Genomic DNA, 14,023 nt, shown 5'->3' on the forward strand with positions numbered 1-14,023 from the left:
AGAGATAAATGTTTATATTGTAGATGCCACTGTCCTTCAATTAAGTTAAATCCTAAGGAATATACTGAGGTCAGAGTGGTGCAGCTAGAGGCTCTGAGACAGGAAGCACTTAGCATCTTACCTGTGTCTGGGAGGGAGAATGGTAGTTGATGGGATGATGGCTAACAAGGAATGAGATGGTGTAGGCAGCTCATTAGTACTTGGAGTTGTTATTTATTCAATTGAATTTATTTATTTGGGGATTAAATGAAAGTTCTTAGCACTGTGTCTACTACCAAGGGAAGAACACTCACCACTTGGTAACTATTATTATTATCTAATTGGTAACACAATCTGTGCCTTTCCCTCACCTTAATGGTACTTGTGATAGGGACAGAAATACAATATTGGGAACCAGCTAATTGTAAGAAATATTAATCATGCTCTGTTAATCGTGATTGTTTTATTCTGATTAAAGAAGGCACATTCTAACCTGGCTGGCAGCACAGCTACACTCCAGACCTGGGAGCTCACCTGGAAATGCAGCCCATCCTCCCCATCAGGGAGCTCCTATTAGCATGGAAAATTAACAACCTTATTGCAGAAACCAGACCTGCCGCCCTTTGAAGACCCCCAGCCCTTGCATACTCACAGGCTTTTGCAAACCTCCAAACCTGTGAACTGCCCATTTGGCAAACCTTTTTGCCTACTTCCCCATGTAATATTTGTTCTTCTACCCAATATAAGCACCTGGCTTATGGTGGGGTGCAGAGCAGATTTTTGTAGATGACCTGCTGCTCTCATATAGTGTCGGCAGTATTGGGAATAAACGCTCCTATATTCAACCCTGTCTCTGCTTAATTGGCTCAAGCGGTGACAGGTAGCACGGACCCATTGATTGTCCAGTTACACTTTGAACTTTTATTTAGATATAAGAAGCCATAGGAGGGTTTTGAGAATGAAGTGACCTGGTTTACATTTTATTTTTTTCAAATGATAAGAGAAAGTTTATTTAGAATGTTGCTGAGGTAGTAGAAGTGAGCCAGCTGGGCTGCGATGGCTCAGGAAACGAGTTCCAGAAGCAGAAGCTGGTGTGTGTGTGTGTGTGTGTGTGTGTATTAGAGGCCCAGTGCATGACATTCATGCACTGGGGGAGGGGAGGTCACTTCAGCCCAGCCCAGGACCCCTCAAGGGATGTCTGTCTGCCAGCTTAGGCCCACTCCCTGGCCGGCAGACATCCCCCAAGAGGTCCTTAGCACTGCCGTGGAGGCAGGAGAGGCTCCCGCCATTGCTGCTACCCTTGCCAGCTATAAGCCCAGCTTCTGGTTGAGCGGTGCTCCCCCTGTGGGAGCACACTGACCACCAGGGGGCAGATGCTCTGACCAGTAGGTTAGTTTGCTCCTGGGGTCCAGCCGATCGGGACTGAGTGAGACGGACCGGACATGCCTTGGAGCCCTCCCACAGTCCCTTCCTGGCTGGCCAACCTCCCACATTTCTCGGCCTGGCCTGCACCCTCTTGCAATCCGGGACCCTTTGGGGGATGTTGGAGATCCAGTTTTGGCCAGATCCCGCAGGCCAGGGAATCATGCCGAGAGACCCCACTGATGCATGAATTCGTGTGCCAGGCCTCAAGTTTATTTATATTGGCTTACAATACCCCTATGTTACCACCAGATGACAATAAATGAAGTTGAATTGTTTTTGTTTTTTTAAAAATATATTTTATTGATTTTTTACAGAGAGGAAGGGAGAGGGGTAGAGAGTTAAAAACATTGATGAGAGAGAAACATTGACCAGCTGCCTTCTGCACACCCGCTACTGGGGATGTGCCCTCAACCAAGGTACATACATGCCCTTGACCAGAATCGAACCTGGGACCCCTCAGTCCGCAGGCTGATGCTCTATCCACTGAGCCAAACCAGTTAGGGCTGTTTTTGTTATTTTAAAAAAAGAATTTATGATCCGATAACCCCATGAGGATACTTTTCTTAGACCCCTTTTTCATCCATAGTCACCTCTCTGACAAAACAACAAACAAACAGCTGACCAAACTGAAAAACAGTAGCTTCTCTTATAGCTATCAGAAAAATAAGGATTCGAGGCAACTGGCTACCCCTAAAATTGGAGAGATAGTCAGACAAATACAGAATCACAACTTAATGGACCAATTCTATGGTAGAAAAACCTGAATTGTAATTGACAACTTGCTAAAGGCTCAGAGTGGACAAGTCTGTGAGCTAAAAACTTCAAAGGTCCCCTCTCTGTGACTTTTACCTCCTAGAGTTCTACCAGGAAAGATCAGAGAAAAAATCCCTTTGAGCTTCCTTCAGGGAAAGTAACCATTTTGAAACAAACCAGAGCACTTTGTTCTTAACAAAGCCTGCCCTAGAAAAATTATTTACTAGATCCTAATCTAATTGAGGTTTTATCAGAGCCCAAATGACCCAGGAAAAATGAAATAACCAACTCCAGATAGCCATCTTGTCTTATCTAAGACTGGGGGTGGGCGGAGTTGGGCAGGGGATGAGAAGCACTTGTGAAGTTTTAACCTAGGAGCACAGGCTCACTAAAGAGCTAATCATAGGAATACAGAATATAGGAATTCAAAATGCCACCCTTCTCCCCACACCTCACCACCATATAACTAAAGGCCTATTTACCAGAGTTCCTTTTATCAAGTACATGTCTGGCTTTCAACAAAAAATTAAAAGGTATACAAAAGGGCAAAAACACAGTTTAAAGAGACAGAACAAGCATTAGAACTAGACTCAGATATGACAGGATTGTTGCAATTATCAAACCATGAATTAAAAACAACGATGATTAATGTGCTAAGGGTTCTGGTGGGAAAAGTTGACAAGATGAAAGAACAGATGGGTAATGTAAATAAAGATGGAAATTCTAGGAATCAAAAAGAACTGTTAGAGAATGTAATGTTAGAGAAATAAAGAATGTCTTTAATGGGCTTATTAGTAGACTGAACACAACTGAGAAAAAAAATCTCTGAACTTGTGAATATGTCAATAGAAACTGAAAGAACAACAAAAAAAAGACTGAAAAAGAAGGGAATAATAGCCAAGAAAGATGGTACAACTACAAACATGTATAGTAGATGCATAATGGGAATAGCAACAGGAGAAGAAAGAGAGAAACGTACAAGAGCAATATTTGAAGCAATAATAACTGAGAATTTCCTCCAAATCAAGGTCAGAGACCAAACCACATGTCTTATTCAGCTTAGACTGCTATAACAAACTACTACAGACTGGGTGGCTTAAAAAGCAAACATTTATTTCTCACAGTTCTGGAGGCAGAAAAGTACAGGATCAAGGTGCCAGCAAATTCAGTTCTGGTGAGGGCGTGTGTCCTGGTTTGTAGATGACTGTCTTATTGCTGTATCTTCACATGGCAGGGAGTGTCCTCACATGACAAGCTCTCACATCTTTTTATAAGAGCTCCACCCTCATAATCTAATTGCCTACCAATCTGTTAATACCTGTTAATACCATCACATGTTCATTAGCATTTCAACATATGAATTTGGGGGCACAATTATCCAGTCTATAAAACCATGGGAAGCTCAAAGAACACCAGGCAGAGTAATTACCAAATAAACTATACCTCGGCATATATTCAAACTGTACAAAGTCTAAAATAAAGAAGCCAACCCTAGTTTGTTTGGCTCTGTGGATAGAGCGTCAGCCCTCGGATTGAAGGGTCCTGGATTTGATTCTGGCCAAGGGCACATACCTTGGTTGCAGGCTTCATCCCCAACCCCCATCAGGGCACATGTGGGAGGCAATCAATCAATGTGTCTCTCTCACATCAATGTTTCTCTCTCTATCTCTCCCCCTATCTTCCACCCTCTCTAAAAATCAATAGAAAAATATTCTCGGGTGAGGATTAACAAAAAAAATAAATAAATAAAAATAAATAAATAAATAAACATAATAAATATCACATACATTTAAAAATAAATGAAAAAATAAAGAAGCCAAAGAAAAAATAGGATCTTATCTATAGAGGACCAAAGATAAGAATTATATCCAAGTTCCCCGCAGATAACATGCAAACTGGAAGATACTGTAGTGAAATATATTTTTTTAAATATATTTTATTGATATTTTTACAGAGAAGAAGGGAGAGGGATAGTTAGAAACATCGATGAGAGAGATCGATCAGCTGCCTCCTGCACGTCCCCCCAGTGGGGATGTGCCCGCAACCAAGGTACATGCCCTTGACCGGAATCGAACCTGGGACCCTTGAGTCTGCAGGCCGACACTCTATCCACTGAGCAAAACCGGTTCGGCTGTAGTGAAATATTTAAAGTGTTGAGAGAAAAAACCCCACTAACCTAGGATTCTGTACTGTTCAAAATCACACTTCAAAAGTAAAGAAAAAATAAAGACTTTCTCAGATAAACATACATTGAGAAAATTGCTTGCCACCATGCCTGCCTTGCAAGAAATGTCAGAGTAGTTTTTTAGAATGAAGGAAATTTTTATAGGTCAGAAATTTCAGTGTTGGGGCAGAATGCACAGGAGAACAATCAGCCAGCACTCTGAGGGAGGAAAGTTTAACCTTTGTTTCGCAGATCTGCTAGTCCAGGGGAATTCCAGACCCAAAGCCTGAACTGAACTCGTGGGGAGGCTCTGACCTATATATCTCCTCCTGTGATGGGCCCCTGAGGGTCCCTGCAGCTCTGCCCAAGCCAGCTGTGGAGGGGCCTTGGGAGCATGCTCCATAGCTCTGCCCAAGCCAGCTGTGGAGGGGCCCTGGTGTTAGGCTCTGCAGCTCTGCCTAAGTCAGTCAGAGTGGGGAAGTAAGACTACAGTTTTAACCAGATACTGAACTAGGTTGCAAGCCTCCCTGCCCCAACCCCCACCATTTTCCTTTTCATCAGGGCAACCACTGAGAAAAGTTTTTGTTTTTTTTAAAAGATATCTTCTTTCCCAGCTGGTGTTGCTCAGTGGTTGAACCTATGAGCCAGGAAGTCAAGGGACTTTCCTGGGTTGCAGGCTCAATCCCCGTAGGCGGTGTGCAGGAGGCAGTCAATCAATGATTCTCTCGTCATTGATGTTTCTTTCTCTCCCTCACCCTTCCTCTCTGAAATCAATTAAAAAATCCTATATAATAAAAGCTTAATATGCTAAGTGTCGGGTCGTCTAGTTATCCATTTCAACCAATCAAAGTGTAATATGCTAATGATATGCTAAGGCCGCTCAACCACTCGCTATGTTGTGCACTGACCACCAGGGGGCAACAGTCGACCGGTTGACCAGTCGCTATGATGTGCACTGACCACTAGGGGGCAGACAGTTGACCAGTCTCTATGACATGCACTAACCACCAGGGGGTAGATGCTCTGACTGGTAGATTAACTTGCTGCTGGGGTCTGGCCAATCCAGACTGAGCGAGAAGAGTGGGACATGCCCTGGAACCCTCCTGCGGTCTTTCCCTGGCTGGTCACCCTCCCTGGTCCTGATCATGCACCAGTGGGGTCCCTCTGCCTGGCCTGTGCCCTCTTGCAATCCGGGCTGAGGGAACCTCCTCCCCCATCCCCCAGTGCACAAATTTTGTGCACCGGGCCTCTAGTATATATATGTAAAAGATGTCTTCTTTTTAAAATATAAATAATTTACATGATAGAAAAGAAGAGAAAATGGAATCATATAAAATGCTCAATTAATCCATCACTGGTAACAAAAAAAGAGAGTGGAATACAAAAATAAGAACAAAAACTTAGCACAATCAATAGAAAACAATAACAAATATGGTAGATATTAGTTCAGACATATCAATAATCAGTTAAAATATCAATGGTCTAAAAACAATAATGAAAGATGATAGTCAAAGTGTACCAAAACACAAGACCCAACTACATGTTCTCTAAAAAAATACCCACTTTAAATATAAAGACACATAGAAATAAAAATAAATAGATAAAGATATGTCATATAAACACTAATCAACAGAAAAATGGAGTACCTATATTAATTTCAGAGAGAGAAGACATCAAAACAAAGAAAATTATCAGGGATAAAGAGGGACATTACATAATGATTAAAAGGTCAATTTTCTATTTATTTATTTATTTATTTATTTATTTATTTATTTATTTATTTATTTATATTGATTTCGGAGAGGAAGGGAGTGGGACAGATAGAAACATCAATGATGAGAGAGAATCATTGATCCACTGCCTCCTGCATGCCCCCTACTGAGTATTGGGTCCACAACCCAGGTATGTGCCCTTGACTGGAATCAAACCCAGGACCTTTCAGTCCACAGGCCAATGCTCTATCCACTGAGCCAAACCAGCTAGGGCTAGGTCAATTTTCCATGAAGACACAACAGTCTTTAATGTGTATGTACCTAACAAGAGTGCATTGAGACCTAACCAGTTTTGCTCAGGGGCTACAGGGCCGGCCCACAGACTGAAGAGTCCCAAGTTCCATTCCAGTCAAGGGCATGTACCTTGGTTGCGGGCTCGATCTCCAGTAGGGGGCATGCAGGAGGCAGTTGATCAATGTTTCTAACTCTATGCCTTTCCCTTCCTCTCTGTAAAATCAATAAAAATATATTTTTAAAAAAGAGTGCATCAAAATACATATGACAGAATTTATAGAACTGTGAAAAGAAATAGATGAATCAACAATTATAATTGAAGACTTTAGCTCTCCTTTATCAGCAGTGGAAACATCCTCCAGGTAGAAAATATGTAAGAATATAGTTGAACCTAATAGCACCATCAATCAACTGGATATAATTGGTGTCTATAAACTATTTCTTCCAACAACAGCAGATTACACATTCTTCTCAAGCTCACATGGAAACTGCACCAAGATACACCACATTCTGGATCATAGAACACAGCTTAACAAATTTATTTATGCATTTATTTATTTGTGGGGGAGGGGTGAAGGAGAGCAGAAAAGTAGTCCTGCACGACCACAAATTATGCAGTTGAGTTTCCCACCCTTGGGGAAATTGCAGGGGTCAGCACACCCAGAGTGCAGTGGGTGAGCCTCGCCCTGGGAAAACCGCCTTTGTGATCATGGTAAAAGAAGAGAAAATGGAATCATACAAAATGCTCAATTAATCCATCACTGGTAACAAAAAAAGAGAGTGGAATACAAAAATAAGAACAAAAACTTAGCACAATCAATAGAAAACAATAACAAATATGGTAGATATTAGTTCAGACATATCAATAATCAGTTAAAATATCAATACCTACCTGCCAGGTAGGTATTGTATTATTTTATTTTATTTTATTTTTCATCTTAACAAATTTAAAAGAATAGAAATCATACAATGTAAGCTCTCACACGATAGTGAATTTAAACTAGAAGTCAATAAAAGAAAGATAACAGGAAAATCCCAACATATTTGGGACTAAACAACACACTTTTAAAATTTACAGTAATTTTTCAAATAGCACACTTTTAAAAACTGATTTTTTAATTGATTTTAGACAGAGAGGAAAGGAGAGAGAAACATCGACTGGCTGCCTCCTACATGCACCCCAACTGGGGATCAAGCCTGCAACCTGGGCGGTTCCCTCACTGGGAATTGAACTGTTGACCTTTTAGTACACGAGCTGACACTCAGCCAACTGAACCACACTGGCCAGGGCTCAAACAGCATACTTTAATTTTATTTTTTAACATTCCAAAGTTTCTTTATTCTTCATAGTTTTCTAACAAACAAATGATTAGTTTTCCTGACTAAGATTATAAAAAAGTTAATCCTTCCACCAAAAGTATAAAGACAAATAAAATGTAGTCTCCCAATACATATTTTTTACATAGCATTACAAATGCAGAAATATTGACTAATGCTCTTCACAATGATTGCCCACCCCTTAGAACGACTGCAGCAGAGGACTCCATTGTCTGAAATACTATGCAGTACAGTAATTAAGTGCTTCAGCCCATAAACACACTCCTCATCTACTGTGTTGCTAAGGAAAATGAGCAAAATCTATCATTTGCACTACTTCAGCAATCTCTTGGCAACCAGTGGGAAGATAGAAAACTTTTTCCAGGTGGGCAAGTACATTTCCATTTAAATGTTCCTGTGACAAGAATTTCCACCTACTGTCTTGCTCTACATTTTCAACTTTCAATGAAGTCTGATTGGGATGCTTTTTTAAAAAAAATTATTGATTGATTTCAGAGACATAGAGGAAAGGTGGGAGGGGAGAAGGAAGAGAGAGAAAGGAACATCAATTTGTTGTCCCACTTATTCATGCATTCATTTGTTGATTCTTTTATGTGCCCTGACCAGGGATGGAACCCACAACCTTAGCCTATTGAGATGATGCTCTAACCAACTGAGCTACCTGGTTAGGGCTAAAAGCCATTTTTTTTTAGTGGAATGATTAATTGTTTAAATCAGAAGTGGGGAACCTTTATTCTGCCAAGCGCCATTTGGATATTTATAACATCATTAGAGGCCCGGTGCACAGATTTGTGGGGTCCCTCACCCTGGCCTGCGAGGATTGGGCCAAACCTGGCAGTCCAACACCGCCCTGCTGACCTTGCCTGCCTCCCCCCCTCATCCCAGCCCTGCTGTGCCTGCCGAGGGCTCATGCCTAGTCAGTCCTGATTGGGAGAAGCTCGAGCCACTTCAGTGGCCTCACCAGCCATGAGCCCTGTGTCTGGCGCCTGTCGGTCAGCTGAGTGGTGCTTTTGCTGTGGGAGCGCACTGACCACCAAGGGGCAGCTCCTGCATTGAGCGTCTGCCCCCTGGTGGTCAGTGCACATCATAATGACCAGTCGACTGGTCATTCGGTTGTTTGGTCGTTCAGTCGCTTAGCTTTTTATATATATAGCTTCTCAGGCCATACAAATTTATCAGTTTAAAAATTAGCATGGTATATTGATCAACTCGCCCTTAATGCCTTGGCAGGGCCAGACTAAATGAATTCATGGGCCTTGTGTGGCCCAAGGGCCGGACATTCCCCACCCCTGGTTTAAATAAAGGCTAGTAAGGTTCTTGAACTCTAATGCCTGTTTATAATTTTATATATTTTATAAAGTGGGTAGAAGTTTATACAGCTCTCTTTCCCAGTATCACAGGTTGACATATCAAAACAAAAATGACCAAGACTTTGAGTGGCAACAGAAATAGTAAATGCTATACTTTTCAAAGTATAATCCCTTATTCAACTGTGCAAACCAATACAGTTTCAATATCTATTAAAAATGGGTGTTCTGGACAGGTATAACTCATGAACACCAAGATCAAAGTAAGAGCTGAGAACAGTAACATCAACTTGGCTGATGTGGCTCAGTTGTTGAGCATCAACCTATGAACCAGGTTTGATTCCCAGTGCCCTGGTTGTGGGCTTGATGCCCAGTGTGGGGCAGCCAATCAACGATTCTCTCACCATTGATGTTTCTGTCTCTCACTCCCTCTCCCTTCCTCTCTGAAATCAATAAAAATATTTCTTCTTCTTCTTTTCTTAAAGAGTATCTCCTCAGTGCCATCTCTATTTTTTTTCTCTTTTGGCTCCCCTCGCATAAGAAGGGCACTCAAAAACACTGCCTTTCTAACACCGGTTGTGTTGTCGTTAAATTCTTCCATAAAGAGATCACATAGCAGGAAGAGCATGGAAGTTTCCGATGAGACTCACAATGCTGTCACCATCTCCAACTCTGAACGTCAGAGCAAGTCTTCCCGTTTTTATCCGTTTGTCTCTTGGGAAGTTTTGTTGCTTTCAAACCTTAAGCAATCTAGAAACACTCTGAGGAGTTCATAGGACATACAGAATTACAACCTAAGTTTTCTACCGTCTGGTTTAAGTGGCAGTTTCATAAGCAATAGATTAATGGCATCATTTGAATTTGCTGTCCGGTTTCATTAATTGTAAAGAGATGTAACTGGAGAGGACTTATAACAACTTTAATATCATAACTTGTGGCCCATTGTTTGGATTTTTTCAGCTTGAATTCTGAAGCTGCTTATAGAGCTTAACTTGCCCTTTGGTCTTCAAAACTGCCTGCAGCTGGAGTAGCCACCCCCCTTCCCCCGTGCTGATTGTACTACCTGATAAATTGTACTTCTTGCATTGTTTTTTAATAATACTCCCTGCACTATAATGGTGTGATCAAAGGCAGCCTTTTTGTTCCACAGGCAGAGGTTGAAACCAGGACTTGATGAATGCTTAATCACATATAACCCATTGTTCTCATCGCACAGCCTCATTGTCTTATCACTGTGTCAGCCAACCCTTGAAAGTCCAGTTACCCCCACCAATCAGAAATGAATGATGTAAGTTTATGGTCATGTTTATCTTAGCAACCCATCTCTTATTATGATCTCCTTGCTACATTGCCTTAATAAACCCTGCTCTCCTGGCCACAAGGCGCAGTGGTTGAGCATTGACCTATGAATTAGGAGGTCACGTTTCGATTCCCAGTCAGGGCACATGCCCAGGTTGTGGACTCAATCCCTGGTGTGGGTTGTGCAGGAGGCAGTTGGTCAATGATTCTCTCTCATCATTGATGTTTCTACCTCTCTCTCCCTCTCCCTTCCTCCCTAAAATTGATAAAAATATATTTAAAAAAATAAATAAACCCTGCTCTATCCTTTCATTTGGAACATGTTTTCAGTTCATAAAGAGGGCTTTGTCCCTGATTTACAAATCACATATGAATATATCTCCCTTTTAATTTCCTTTGGAATTTTTGTTAACACTGGTATAAATTTCTAGAAGGTATGTTGCCCAATTCATGAGTGACTTAATAAAAATCAATATACATATATTGATTTCAGAGAGGAAGGGAGAGGAAAAGATAGAAACATCAATGATGAGAGAGGATCATCAATCAGCTGCCTCCTACATGCCCCACACAGGGGACCAAGCCCACAACCAGGCATGTGCCCTGACCAGGAATCAAACACTGACCTCCTGGTTCATAGGTTGACGCTCAACCACTGAGCCACACCGCAGGCTAAACACTTTTTTTAAATGTGTGTAAAGAGTGATGAGAGGGCGACTCTCTATGGAGCATGCCCACGCTTCCCCCACCCCTTTCCTTGGGTGTGTTTTCTTTGCCTCTCTCTTTCGCCTAAGCTCCAAGGGCCCTTTTTTCGCCTCAGTGACTTGTTTCCTGAGTCCACACCCAGCTTCTTCCACGTTCCTGCCTCTGTGACTTTCTAAATAAACTTTCTCGTAGAGTTTGGGGAAGAAAAAAGTGATGAAAGGCCAGGAGGTTCACCAGGATGGTAGCTGTGTTGGTAGGGTTCCGGGGTCTTTATCCCACTGAGAATAGTCACAACCCTTTGAGGGTGAGGTGGGGACACTGATGATCTCCTGCAGTGTCTTGGGGAAGGTGAGCGGTTGCAATACTCAGGTTCACTTGGCACACAGTCCTATGGATTTAAATCTTGAATTAGTCTTGAAACCGAATTCTGTCTTTACCAAGGAATCCTCTCATCTCAATTTCATACTTTAGACTTTAGAGTCTAATATCACTAGTAAATGTCTCCATAACATTTTACTGTTTAAATGAGCAAATCAATGCTCTGGTCTAATGATTGTTTTGTGAGGATGGTTAGTGTGAATTCATTCCTCCGAGCATAACAAAGCCTTTTGGATGCATTGCAGAAACAGAGTTTCAATATATCTTGACAATGAAATATCTTAGTTAAATTACCGGAAAATTTTATAGAAATCTGGTTTATGGTTTTACATGAAGCCGGAGCAACAAATGTTCTACAGCATTTATTGTAGAACAACAAATGTAGCCTGCTGAACAAATCTGGCGCACACTCCTGTCTTGTATATCTATGAATGCTTTTTACATTTATCAAGCATGGTGGGGGTTTTGTTTTGCTTTTTAAAAGGCAGACTGCAAAGTATTTATTATTGAGTCCCATCACAGAAGTTTATTGACCACTGGTCTACAGCAACAAAGCACTTCCCTCTGTCCTACCCTCACCCATCAAAACAAAATGTAAAAAAAAAAAAAAAATTACACAAAGCCAACAAAGAAGTAAAAGGGCTGACCTTTCCAACAAAAGGAAGAAGGTCCTCCTTGATTTTAGCACTTTGAGTCCAAATCTGCACAACAGAAGATTCAAAATATTTTGGTAATAATTCAAAATAAAAAAAAACTTTAGGCCCTGACCGGTTTGGCTCAGTGGATAGAGCGTCGGCCTACTGACTGAGGGGTGCCAGGTTCGATTCCAGTCAAGGGCATGTACCTTAGTTGCGGGCACATACCCAGTGGGGAGTGTGCAGGAGGCAGCTGATCAATGTTTCTCTGTCATCGATGTTTCTAATTCTCTATCCCTCTCCCTCTCTGTAAAAAAAAAATCAATAAAATATATTAAAACAAAAACAACTTTAGGATCACACCAAAGTATGTAGTAGAAGTTGAAAATACTTGGACAGCTACTCTTCTTGAAATTAATTGAAAATGAACAGTTCAATATAAACAACCATGTAATTGTAAAATCTTAAAGCTAAAAGAAATCCTTGTTTTACAGATGCAAGATAAAATTCAGAGAATGAAAACAAAACATAAAATGCAAATTAAACCCTAGCTGATTTGACTCAGTGGATAGAGTGTCAGCCAGTGGACTGAAGGGTCCTGGGTTCAATTCTGGTCAAGGGCACATGCTGGGATTGCAGGCTCAATCCCCAGTAGGGGGCATGCCGATCAATGATTCTCTCTTATCATTGACATTTCTATCTCTCTCACCCTCTCCCTTCCTTTCTGAAACCAATAAAAATATTTTTAAATGCAAATTAAGTATTAATTACCTAATCTTTATGATTTCTGAGGTAGGTAAAGCAATATTACCAGCATGATCATATAATTTATCACACCAGGACACTAAAAATAAGTAAAGGGCATATAAAATTCTACAACTTTTGAAAATATGTATTGATTGCATATTCACTTTATTATAATGGTGGGCCTATAAAATAGTTTTACTTGAACCCTATTTCAAAAATAAGCGAATGAAGTGCATGAAACCTGTTTGGATTATTTGTCTGTGTGCACATAAGAAATACGTTGCAATGTGAATATGATATTTATTACCATGGATACCAGTCAAAAATTTTAATACTACAACAAGTTGGAAGAGCTCTCAAGCCAATGCCCTTCTATAATCCCACTGCTGCATCGAAAATAAAAGTTCTTTTGACACAGTACAGAAAGAGGTATTATAAAACAATAGACAGTGCTGTCACAAAGGAATGCAAAATAAAACAGAAAGTACAGAATTTCTATCAAGTTAATGCCTCGGGTAGAACCCATAGCCCAAGACAGTGATTCTCACAGACTTCAGGGACAGTCATAAAGTTATCACCTGTTACCAACTTGTCACCAAGTGGCTGGCTGGGCTCCTGAAGAATAGGACCAAATAGAGAACTCAGCACCAGCGCCTGCTGCTGACAGCTCAGACAGTGCCTGCTAGTGACCAGCAGTGGTGAGAGCCATGCTGTTGGATGACGAATACCCTCTACGAGAGGATATATTTAAATTCCTATTAATTCAAAAAGTAGGTGCTATTAATATTATTGGCTACTTTGTTTAAGTATATTTTGTGTATGAAGTATAGATATCTATTGCTCTCTCTATAGATCATGTGTATAATATATTTCTCGTGTATGGGGAACAGTACATACAAAAACCTGTGGGTAAGCTTGTCTGGCGTGCCTCAGTGGTTGAGTGCCAACCTCTGAACCAGGAGGTCAAGGTTCAATTCCCAATCAGGGCACATGGCCTGGTTTGATCCCCAGTAGGAGGCATGCAGGAGGCAGCCAATCAATGATTCTCTCTCTCATCATTGATGTTTCTGTCTCTCTCTCTTTCCCTCTACCTTCCTCTCTGAAATCAACAAACAAACAAAAAATATTTAAAAACCTGTGGGTAAGCCTGGCTTGTGTAAAAAGAAAGAACTGTACCAAGAACAGAAAAAACTGATTAACCCCGATGGTTAGATAATAATCAGGTAAAGAGAGAGTGTGATAATATTTTACAACATAATGCATTAATCAAATGTCATTTAAAAAAAG

At 41.0% G+C, this 14,023-nt stretch overlaps 1 protein-coding gene and 1 non-coding gene across 4 annotated transcripts in view; both read right to left on the minus strand.

Annotated features, from left to right (window-relative positions):
* Window positions 1-14,023, minus strand: part of ABCG2 (ATP binding cassette subfamily G member 2 (Junior blood group)) — a 140,417-nt gene that overhangs the window by 84,999 nt on the left and 41,395 nt on the right. The window lies entirely within an intron of this gene.
* On the minus strand, window positions 6,900-7,058 carry LOC118662489. The gene has a single exon (XR_004969775.1). It is a non-coding gene; the product is annotated as a U1 spliceosomal RNA (small nuclear RNA).

Source organism: Myotis myotis, unplaced genomic scaffold (genome assembly GCF_014108235.1).
Source record: "Myotis myotis isolate mMyoMyo1 unplaced genomic scaffold, mMyoMyo1.p scaffold_m19_p_1, whole genome shotgun sequence".
NCBI lineage: Eukaryota > Metazoa > Chordata > Mammalia > Chiroptera > Vespertilionidae > Myotis > Myotis myotis.